Consider the following 12,864-nt stretch of genomic DNA (forward strand, 5'->3'; position numbering starts at 1 on the left):
TCCACTTTGGTGTATATCTGAATAAAGTGTAATAAATTGCAACCTAACCTAAACTTGTTTACATCTTTGGAACACTTGCAATCTAACCTAAAGCATCCTGTTTTACTCTTTGGAACACTTATAAATTATATTTCTCTAAGACTTAAGAGATAGATAAAATTATAACAATATAAAATTATAACAATACAAACTCACTTTTACTTATACTATTGAAGACAGGCTAAAAAATATGTGTCTATTTCTTTAGGCTCATAAACTATTCTGGAGGTATGAACGAAACTCAGGTTGGAATCTAGTTATTTCTAAATAAATGGCAGTAATCAGAAATCTGCCTTATTTATTAATTATTAAAGACACATTATCCTGAAATCCATGATAATAAAAGAACTGTTAAATGAAAATTGTTCTACTAAGTATATTACCTATGTAAAAACATGAACATTTAAAAGCAAACTATGAATTCTTCCTGGATTGGGGGGGAAAGGAGATGTTTACTGAAGTTAAATTTATATTTTTTTCTGAAATAAATTTTACGAGAAGTTCTCATGATCAAAATGGACTGCTTGTTCAAAGACAACCAATATACTTTGCCAGCTAAATTAAAAATTTGTGGCACTACTCAAATTATAGACAGATATAGTAAGACAAGTTGTGAATATGCCATATCCCAGAAAAAGCCTGTGAGAACTTTATTTTTTGTTATCATCAGTCTTCTTTCTGAAGGAGACTGTTTCAAGGAAAATAAATCTCTCAATCGTCTCATTGCAGAACAGAAATTTACAAAGCTTCCAAGTTTACATAGAAAACCAGAGCCCTTGTTTTCCAGCCAAAATTATTAAGAGGAGAACTGATGAAAGTAGATCTGAAACATTCTGACAAGTCTATATGTGATATTTTAGCATTGGACTGCACTGTGATAAAACAGTCAGCAAAGAACTTTGTTACTATTCTTTATCTCCAATTGGAGTTTATGCACTTATCTATGTTCTGTAAAACTTCATATCTGCAGATATTTCAAGCATTACATATATATATATAATGCTTTGGGAAAAGATGTTTTTAGAAAGTAACCTAGAGTTACGAATGCTTAGAAATTACTTCAAAATTACTTCAAAAAGTGGTAGTTAACAAATGGTAACTTAATATAAAAGTTTGTACTTTTACAAGTACCAAGTACCAAGGGTGTACTTCTGGCCTTGAAGAGCAATTAAGCACAGTTTCCTAGCTGTGCAGAGCCAGGCCTGAGTATGTGATGAAATCAGCTTAGAAGTCATCAGATTCAATTACAAAACAGAAGAAAGATGAGCTGAGGGAAAAAAAAGATCGCTTTTGTAAAGCCCAGTTGCTCTATGTTTACTTTGTAAACTGACTGCCTTGGAGGGGTTCTTGATAGGTCTCAAAGCTGCACAAATAAAAGATGTTAAGCTTTCAAAGCAACAGAATCTAATTGAAGGAAAGACTTGAAACCCATAATATAAACTATTGCAGCAAGAAATGATCCATTCATGGCTGACCTAAGTAGCAGAACAGAAGTTTATGTAAATTTAGTTCTGTTATTTTTGGAATGAGCCCTCCACCAGTGTGCATGAGCCTTAAGGGCAGTATTAAGAAAAAGCCACCTAGTGCTTCAGAAATATCCTTTTCATAGTCTTTACAAGTAGGACAACAAAGCAAATGCACAGAAGGAGACTAACTTATTCATGTTTTTCAAAGAGCTGTTTTTTCAAAGAAACAATTTGTGTTTCTCACATCTCCCACTGAAACAAACAACAAGAACAGTTTACAATCTCAGTAAATAATATTTATTCCCTGTAGATACATTGGAAACTTCAAAAGAGCATGAGAAAATACGTGGCATAATCACAGTTGGAGAGGATTTTAGAAGATACAGAAGACACAGCATGCCATCTATCACCAGTCAACCCCCAGCTACATTTTCAGAAGTTAGCAAGTGTTTGCACCTGAGTAGTACTCCAGAATATCTATAAGACCTTTTTTTTGATAATCCATTTGTAGATGAAATGAAAAATTATCTGTGCATCATGTTTTGACACAAATAATTTGAAAATAGCCAAATAGATATTAAAATTCCCCTTTTTAACTTCCAGAGTTGTAAAACTTAACTTAGATGTAAGCCAATAGTTGCTTGTTTGTACACATGTGTAGAATCCTGACCTACATTCTCAGTGCAAAGGCAAAATCTCACTATTATAAACTATTCTAAACTACAAAACCGAATGATTGAATTTTCAAATTATAATCAAAATGTAATTTCAAATACTAAATCAATCAAGTTACAAGTACTCTGAACTAAACTCACCAAATAGTGCAGTTGCCAAAAGGACAAAATCTCTTGAGGTTGATACAGTCAATTTTAGCTGTTTAACTTACATATCCTGGAATCATGAGACACACTATCCTACCTCGTTTTAAGGAATTATCATTAAAGCAAGTTATCCAAACCTTGTGAAAAGTTTAAGATGCAAAGGAAATTAGCTGATTATCAGACTTTATAGTGAAGCTTTTTCCAAGGTATCTGTAAGTAAAACAATACCTTACAAGCTCCTTTTAAATTTGGACCTAAGAACACAAATCACAAGGGGAGTCTGCCCCTTTCATATGCTCTGATAATTCATATTTTCTGACAAAATTACATGGACACTCCAGTCAAAGGTGTACACCTTGATATTTATGCCTTAGATTCCATATGCTAAACTGAAAACTCAGCTTTAGGATTTGAGGATGAAAATATAAAATATTTTTCAGGTCTGAACTCTACAGCCTGAGTGAGTTGCACCCATTTGTCACAGTAATGCAGCCAAAATGACTGGTTGGACACGGTTGTTCAGCTTAAATGGGCCCCAACTGCCCACCATGTTTACATATCAAAGACTGAAGTACTAATTTCATTTAAAGAAAATCTTACAAAATTACCCAAAAATTTCACTAGAGTGTTTTGTCTTATATGAAGACTCCAAAGATCCTTGAGGGTCATATTCTTTTCTCCTATGGTATTTTTTTTTTAGTAAATTTTCACAGTTTTTTCTTGGCTTTTCCCCAAAGTTTTCTTCTTCAGTTTGGTGGATTGGGTTGGGGTTTTTTTTGGTTTTGTTTTTTTTTTGTTGGTTTTTTTTTTTTTTTTTGTAAGAGAGGCAAGTAACGTTTTCTTTGTCATTTGTCTTAAAATATTATAAACACATCATATGGCTGAAAACTTTCTGTTTCAAGTATGTTATAAACATCTTCCCTACAATGGAGAAAAGATACACACGCATATTATGTATGCCATGTATGTGTAGAACTGTAAGTGGATTTGCAACAGATTTTTCTAAACTACCAATGTCCACAATGGCCAATGCATGTCAATGAAATCAAGAGTTTCTCATAAAAATATTTCTTATATTCTACAAAAATCAACAAGTTATTGATATATAGAAGAATACCAGATAAAGGACATACTGCATAAAAAATACATACAGATAATAATGCAGAGATGCAATTTAGGCTTCCAGGGAACATTGCTTTACATCTCTTCTCTTAGATGTAGTTGAGTTCCAAACATCAGAGTGACTTGGTTTGAAAGATAGGTGTCTGCCAAGGAAGGTCTCCATTCCTTCCTTGGAATGGAGAATATGATCCCTCCTCGCTCCCGCCCCTTCCGAATTTTTAAAACTTTGAAATTAAGGGGCTTTCAGGCAAAGATATGAGAAATTAAGTTCTTTATTAGTATGTATACGTGTAGTCTAGCAGACAGAAGGTGCGGGGCTAGAGTGTAGCAGAAGGAAATCGGAGCGAGGCAAGTGGCAAGGAAACAGCGGGAGACCGGGCAGTGGCATCCCGGCTCCTGAACACGGCAGAGAGAGGGTCCTGTGGGCGGGGAGGGAAAATGCTCGGGGTTATCAGGTTTCCCCTGTGGCACCCGAGCAGATGGCAAAGGGTCCCCTCTTTGGTGAGGCAGGCTGTTAACCAGGTCTTAATGAGTTAATACGGTGTTAATAAGGCAATGCCCACTCTTACCAGCAGAGCTCCACTCATGGTAGGAGGCAGCAGGAGACAAACCCCGCAATGGTGCCGAAGCCTCTCACCCCTCCTAGTGCAGAGAACACAAGAGAGCTAGCACCCAACCCCTTTTCCCTAGCCCTGTTCTCGGGGTATCTCTTCCCTTCTCAGAGAAACTCCCAGGTAACAAATGAGTGCCTGGACCCCTCCCTTGAGCTGCGGCCATTTTTCTTGTCTCTTTTAAGTACCCGGACGTTACTGTCTCCTAGCAACACATATGGGAGAAGATTCCCAGAGAGAAAGAAACAAAAGGAAGAATCCTAAACCCTAGCGCACGGCTCTCCACGTGAAGACTTCGTGGCAATTCTGGTGAATATTCCGTCTGAAGGAAAACTTTTCATTTGATGTATATGGCAATATCAGTCATAATGACATAATTACAAAACTTATAAAACAGTCAAAGAATGGACTAAACACGTGTGATTAACAATGACATGAAAATTTATGATGTGTATGACTTAGCTTTCTAGACTAATAATTGAATTTGATTTTTTTTAAACTAGCAGTCCAAAGGAAATCAGAACTGAAATAGCTCTCTCATACGTAGGAGTGAATATACATATATATATATATACTGTACAGACATTAATTTTGTGACAATATCTTCTTTTCTTCTTTCTTCTTTATTTCTGGGAACTGGTTTTCTGGAAGAAACACATGATAGTTATTTGGAGCAATACAGTAGGAGACATTGCTACCTGCCAAGAGTCTATCCGTCACATGCCATGAGTTGGCAGCATCACTTTACTGATGTAATCAAATATCATTAGGAAATATTTATGTGCCTGATTCTGTTGTACTCAGCTGTGTCAATCACAGATTCTCATATTAAAGAAATCTGCTCTCTCAGGTGCCCTTGAGAGAGCCCTAAAAATTCGAACAGAAAAGTCTTGGCTACTTAACTGATCTTTTTTCCTAGATTTTCCAAAGGACATGTTACTAAAAGCTCAACTCTAATTTCACTGAAGTTAATGCAAGGGAGCTCTGCATTGAAAGGCAGTAGGTTGAATCCTAAAACAGGTTTTCCTTATGGCTCTAGGACCTGTTTTTTCTGTAGCTAGGTAAAACTCATTCTATCAACTGTAAACACTACTGCTGCTTTTATAAAAGATCTACTCTAACAGTTGGAATCTTCTGACCGGTTAGCAAATCAACATTCCATTGGTGCCCAGTAGGTCATCAGCTTGCGAAAATTTCTCTCACTCCTTTAACACCAGCCCTGTTTAATTTTTGCATTTACGTTGTGCTGCTTCCAACTAAATAAAAAGGACTCTTCACCATATACATTTGTCATATCATGCACTGCACGTTATTACTATATATGTGTCAACTGACATATACTGAGGTGACCATCAGTTTATACCTCAGTTCCTCATCTCCATTTTTGATACATGAAACTTTATCCTACCTGCCTTTTTTCACAACACTCTAGCTGTGTGTGAAAGGTAGTAAAAATTTACAGTTTTCATTGTTTTTAAGCTCTTTCACTATGTCACACAATATATGTTTACACACATATAAAAAATACACACAGCCATCAGTGTGTATGCAAAATAAACAATAAGATTGAAATTTTTGTGCTACCAGATTGCTGTATGCCTATATCAATTTCACTAATACAAATGCTGTCCTATACTCAGGGAATACAGTGTTATTAGAAATCACAACTTAATAAATTTCATGTTTTCTGAAGAAGAGCTATGACATAAAGAATCCCATTTAGGAAAAAAAAAATCCATTAAATGGGAAGTTACAAAAAAAAGAATATTGCCAAAGAAAACCCCTAAAGAGATGGTCTCCTAAAATAGAAGTTAAGGACGTTTGACTGAGATTGTAACTGTGGCAGGTACAGTGCTCCATAATTGCTACCTCAGTTTCCAATTCAGATAGAGGTTTCAGTTTGTAGCTGTCGAACAATAACAGAGAAGGGTAAATGTTGTTGTTTTTTTTCTCATCTAATGACTGAATTGAAATGCTCTGTAATCACTAGGTTACACATTCTCAGTTATTGCAAACAACAATGCTATATTGAAAAAAGAATTACAGTAAATTCACGAATACAAGCCGCACTGAGGATAAGCCGCATCTCTGAGTGTTGGCAAATATTTCGGTTTTTGTCCATAAATAAGCCGCACCTGAATATAAGCCGCTCTATCGTTCACAGCGAGGACCCGCATGCAACAAAGTTGCCAAATACTAACAGAACCGCGGCATGGCGGGGGGTTTACTGGCTCAACTAAGGCTGTGCAGGCTCGGCCCGCTAGGGGGTGCTGACGGGGCCAGGTGGCCCAGCCCGGCGCTGCCACTCGGGGCTGGCCACCGCCTCTGGGTTCGCTTGCCCCGGCCCCGCTCCCACCGCGGCACTGGCCGGGCACGGAGAGAGTGCCCCGCTCACGCCGCGGCGCTGGCCAGGCACGGAGCACCCCCTGCTCCCGCCACGGCAGTGGAGGGCGGGGGCAGAGCACCCCCCCCTCCTCCCCGGGCCGCGGCAATGGCGGCGCGCCCCCCACCCCGTCCTCCCCGAGCCGCGGCAATGACGGCGCAGGGCCCCCGTCGGCTTCCCGAGCCGCGGCAATGGCGGCGCGCCCCTCCCCCGTCCTCCCCTGGGCTGCGGCAGAGGAGGAACGAGAGCTCTCCTGCCTCTCTCCCCGCCCCCCGTGCTGCCTGCAGGGGGCCAGGGCAACACAGTAACACTGTAACAATCGCGGAATGCCGGCTTTTACTGGCAGGTGCTTGGCTCGGCGCCCTGGCTAGCACGTCTGGGGTTGTAAATGTCAGAAAATTATTCACATATTAGCCGCCCCCGACTATTAGCCACACTTCCAGGTTTCCACCAAAATTTTTGTCAAATTGCTGCGGCTTGTATTTGTGAAATTACTGTACACCATATCATTAGCAAAACATGTAGGTCATATTGAATAACAAAATTAATGACACTTGCAAATTTATACCATGTAGATTTATATGCATGATTTTGCACGAATTCAGATTCTTACGAAGGCTATTGACACAAAAAAACTATGAAAAAAGATTATCTAACAACACAGTGGATTATCTAACAACAGTCACATATATTCTATGTGTTTCTAACTAGTCCGTAAACAAGAGTTAACGGACTTGTGAAGTTAACAAATTATGTTGTTCTTAGTTGAACAAATCTTTTATCATGTCCCTAGCATGACCTAATTTGGCATTTTGATAAAAGACAGAAAAAAATTGCTTGCATTTCCCCTCATAATCAAAACCAGTAAAACAGATGGTTATTAATGGTGTTTTTATCTCTATCCTGATATTTTTGTCTAGTAAGCATAATGCTGGTATAAAAAATTCATTTTAAGAACTTCTAATTCTAATATATCACTTTCAAATGCATGAATAGACATACTGGAACAGAAATGCCTGCAACCTCTATGGAGACATTTTCTCTGAAATGTGTTCAAATACAGATGGTCAAGATACTGGAGCATGCAAGGTGATTACAGTAGTTGCACGAATACAAGCAGCACGGAGTATAAGCCGCACTTCAGGTGCGTTGACAATGTTGATGTCTTTGTCAATAAATAAGCCGCACCCGAATATTAGCCGCACTTTCGTTCGTAGCGAGAATCCGTGCGCAGCTTTCACAAATTTGCCAATTAGTAACAGGATTGCGGCATAGCGGGGTTTACTGGCTCAGGGTGGGGCCAGGCAGGCTCGACCCGCTCATGGTTGCTGACAGGAGCGGATGGCCCAGCTCGGTGCTATGGCTCGGCGGGGCCGGCCGGGTGGTGCTGCTGCCGCCGCCGCCAGGCTCCCTGCTCCAATCTGCACTGCCGCTGCCACGTTTGCTCACTCTGCGGGCGGTGCTGCTGCTGCCGCTGCCGCCAGGCTCCCTGGCTCCCCGCTCCCGTCTGCACCGCTGCTGCCGCATTTGCTCGCCCTGGCCGGCACTGCAGGCCCCCGCACCGCTGGGCTCCCCCACGCTGCTGGCCCTGGTTCTCCTGGGCTCCAGTGGACTGCTAGCCCCACTTCTACCAGGCTTCTCCCTGCTGCCGGGCAGCCCTGCTCGCCGGGCTTCCTGCTTCTGCTATCCTCCCCTATGCAGTCTGGCTCCCGTGCACTGCCAGCCCTGCTTCTGCCGGGCTCGCCCGCCATGCTGGCCCGGGCAGCCCCGCACCGCCAGGCTTCCTGCTTCTGCTATCCTCCCCTATGCAGTCTGGCTCCTGTGCACTGCCAGTCCTGCTTCTACCGGGCTTCTCCCCGCTGCCGGGCAGCCCTGCCCGCCGGGCTTCCTGCTTCTGCTATCCTCCCCTATGCAGTCTGGCTCCCATGCACTGCCAGCCCTGCTTCTACCGGGCTTCTCCCCGCCGCCGGGCAGCCCCGCACCGCCGGGCTTCCTGCTTCTGCTATCCTCCCCTATGCAGTCTGGCTCCCGTGCACTGCCAGCCCCACTTCTGCCGGGCTCGCCCGCCATGCTGGCCCGGGCTCTGCTGCCCCCCCTGCCCTGCCCTGCTGGCCCAGGCTCTGCCGCCCGCCCCCCGCACTGCTGGCCCCGCCTCTGCCAGGCTTTCCCACCTCTGCCGGGGCCGGCCGGGCTCCAGCTTGGCTTGGGGCTGCCGCGGGCTCTCACTTCCATGTTGGCGGCTTTTAGAATATTGTTCATATATTAGCCGCCCCGGAATATTGGCCGCACTTCTGGGTTTCCACCAAAATTTTTATCAAATTGCTGCGGCTTGTATTCGTGAAATTACTGTAACATGAATAAACCTAATACATGTTGAATAAACTCTGAAGATAATTTTGTATGTCCATACTTAGGTTTATCTGTAAAGAACTGATCTTATGACAATACTCTCAATTAATTGGAACAAATAATTGCTTTTATATAGGATAGTTTATAGTAGCGCAGTAAGTCCACCCTTAAAATCGCAAGCATCTTCCTCTAAATATTTTCAAATCTATATCTGTAATTTTTGTGTATTTTTTAAACAAATGTGTTCATCAGTCTCACTTTAATAAGAATAGCTTTTATGAAATAAAAGTAAGTAAGTTTTACTTTCATGTACTGTTTTTTTTTTTTTTTTGTTGAAACATGTACTTTGGGGTATTTGTGTTAGTGAATGGTTTGGCTCCTGTTACTAATTGTAGTAGACTACCAGCTTTCTTGGAGCCACTACATCAGCAGTCTGGCAAGATATACAAGATGTTCACCATGACAGTAACATATTATTAGGTGTAGAAAAGAAATTTATGATAGTAGCAGTTGGAAAATTAAATCAGTCACTTGTTTCCCTCTTTACCAAATAAAATTATAAACTGAAAGAAATTAAGGTTGAATCTAGTCTATGTTTAGCTCAAGACGTACAAGTGTTGACTTAAGCTCGTCACTTCCTAAAGGTCACTTTGGATATTCCACTATTTTAATGGAGGCTTATTCCTTAGGAAAAATTTAAAGAAAATGAGTGATCCACAGATAAGGCTGGGATGTACTCTCAAAAAAATACACTTCAAATTTAATTTCATTTCTCTCAAAAGAGAGTGACAACTGCAAACTTCATAACAGACAGAAGGCAGGTACTCTTCACAAATTAGTAGAGAGTGTGTGCACAAACATTTCTGAAGGTACAGCTGAGAATCAGTAATGTCAAATAATTTTTTTCTACAGAATTTTTGTTTTCCAGCATGTAATATGCCATGAATTTGTCTAAATAGTTGTCAGTATGTGTGCTGATACAACACACACACATATGCAATACTTGTATAGTAGACAGACAGGTTGTTTTCATCATCTTACTCATTGCCTTACTGAAGAGAAAATTTCTTTTATAGTTACTGAGAATTGAAGTCACAAACAAAAGATGACAGCTGACCTGATAAGTCACATACTCATTTCAAGTTATAAAAGACAATCATGGAGATGTCCAAATTATCTCTTAGCTAACCCAAGGGTCAGTAATCTCTGGATATATGTTACTGACTCTCCTAATTTTCCCTGCTGATATTAAAAAAATGGCTACTACCCCAGGAATTTTACATAATCTAAAGGAAAGGTTAAAAAGTTAAAAAACAAAACCAAGACCAAAATCAAAAAACAAAAACCAAAACCAAAAAACCAAAACAAAAAACAAATAAAAAACCAAAACCAACCAACCAAACAACAAAAAAGCCCCAAAACAACAACAACAAAAAAACCCCAAAACCGAAAAGATTAAAAACCAAAAAGGTTTAATACACAATCTGAAAGGGATGAAAATCTTTAACAATTTTCTTACTCTGCCCTCCGTGGCCTAGACCATGTTCCAGACCAGATATGTGTTTAAAGTGAGGGAATTTCAAGAAACCTGCTACAACAGAAGAAATTACAAAATGCAAGAGCATTTCAATACAGCAAAGACTAATTTAATTCAGGCTTCATAACTTGCATTTCATATATTTCATAAGTCTGCTACAAAAAGAGATTAAGGGCAAGTAAACACTAGGGGATGATATAGAGATCCTCCCAATCTGCCTGCATAACTCTACAGTGCCTATAACAGCTGCTAAAGGGTATGTGCAGAAGCATGCTTAGCAACCACTGCACAACAACTCACTCCAAAATTCTACCTCTCAGAAAACATGAGTTTCCAATTCAGATAGAGGCTGCATTTTGTAGCTGTTGAACAGTAACACAGAACATGGCAGGACTAGAATAATCAGACCATGAGTAAATCATCATTCTAGCTATTAGGCAACTAATTTGAAATAAATTTACGGAGTCAAAAATAAATTGCAAGATATGCTTTTAATCAGAGGGATTTTTATCAAATCCCTTAGGAATCTTCTACCAATTTCTTTATGCTTAAGTGAGTACTCCTCCTACAAAATCAGAACTGCCAGAAAAGGTTAACAGCCAAGGTTCAATAGAAAAGGAAAAATATGAAGGTACCACAATCTGTGATCATAAAGTTCTATGCCAAGTTACAGTCTAGCATATAAATCAAAACCTATTTTGATAATTTGTTTAGAACAGCAAACATGTTAAATTTTATTGCTGAAAGCCCCCTATAAAGAACTGGGAATAGAGGGCAGAGCAGGTGTATGCATAATAAAATAACAGTGAAAGGCATCTGGCAGCAATCCACACCAGTAAATGAGAGCATGTAAAGTCAGTTATTTTTACATGCGTATGCAAAAATTAATATTTCCTCAGAGAATGAAATAATATTTCCTCCCCGCCCCCCCCCCCCCCCCCCCAGTCTATTGTGGTGTCTTAGCACAAAGGAAACTACAATAAAATTTTTGCAGGTACTTTCCACACAGTCCTATGGAGGGGAGACTTCCAGTGCAGTCTTTTTTAGCGGTACTATTTATCCATTGTAATACTTCACACAGAAGTTTCGTAGCTTCATACAGATGATCACTTGTAAGATACTTAGATCTGGAGATATCTAAAGTTGGAAATAGCTTATGAGTGTGCAGGAATATTCCTCCTGACATAGCTCACATGTTGAAAAAAATAACTTCTATGGATGCTTTGATTTTTGCAAAAAGTGTTTATTGATTTATTCAAAAGCCTTGGTTTTTTCTCCTCACTTTCTCTGTCAAAAGAAAAAAAAATTATACTTCCAGGTGGCTGTCATGAGTCTGTATTTTCACAGCTAACCTACAAAATTAATCTTTATGTAATCTAAGGACCCAGAAACAACAACTCTTCCAAAACAAATATTGAATTTAAAGAAAAGTTCTGTTAATTATTTTTGAATCAGGCAGATTGGTTGATTTTTTTCTGTCAGAAAAACAAACTTTGTGGTTCCATTGTTTGAATGTTACAGCATAACATGGCCTAAGGATCTTAAAATATGACTATTTTCACATGCTTCCTGTTATGATTCAGTTTAAACACAGAAGAGGAGAGGAAACTAAGTCTCTGTGAATACAGCAGATCAAATCCAGAAAGGTTCAAAATATACCCAAAGACATGATTAAAATCAAATGAAGTTCAATATTGGTGCAAAAAAATCAAGATATTTAATTTAACAGTAAAAGAGGCACAGGGAAAGGAAGGAAGGATTTCAGGAAGGAAGGAAGGAAGGAAGAAAAAGGAATAGGAAAAAAAGAAAAAGAAAAAGAAAAAGAAAAAGAAAAAGAAAAAGAAAAAGAAAAAGAAAAAGAAAAAAAAATAAAAATAAAAAGAAAAAGAAAAAGAAAAAGAAAAAGAAAAAGAAAAAGAAAAAGAAAAAGAAAAAGAAAAAAAATAAAAAGAAAAAGAAAAAGAAGAAGAAAAAGAAAAAGAAAAAGAAAAAGAAAAAAAAAGAAAAAGAAAAAGAAAAAGAAAAAGAAAAAGAAAAAGAAAAAGAAAAAGAAAAAGAAAAAGAAAAAGAAAAAGAAAAAGAAAAAGAAAAAGAGAAAAAGCGCATGTGTGGGGGTGGGGTGACAGGGAGAGATTGACAGGGATTAGGTAGAAACCCTTGAGGGTCCCAGTGATGTCTTGTTGCTCCTCTTTCCTTCCCGTCTTCTTGAGGGCCCCCTGTTGCTGCTGTGCCACCATGCTATTTGTGGAAACGTACAGAATCCTGGGATGAATACACGTTTTGGGCAGGGGGAATGCCCAGGTGCCTCCCTTGCAGGGTCCCAGTTGGACACTGTCCCTTGCAGTGCTGTGGATCTGCTCCATCACGCTGCAGTGCTCTGGGGGCAGGGTGACCCTCTGGGGCCTTGGACAGGTCATGGCAGCGCTGTGTCCTTGGTGTGGGTGCAGATTCTCCGGACTGTGGGTCTGCTCCATCACACTGCAGTGCTCTGGGGCCTTGGACAGGCCATGGCAGTGCTGTGCCCTTGGTGTGCGTG

The sequence above is a fragment of the Catharus ustulatus genome, chromosome Z, assembly GCF_009819885.2.
Source record: "Catharus ustulatus isolate bCatUst1 chromosome Z, bCatUst1.pri.v2, whole genome shotgun sequence".
Lineage (NCBI taxonomy): Eukaryota > Metazoa > Chordata > Aves > Passeriformes > Turdidae > Catharus > Catharus ustulatus.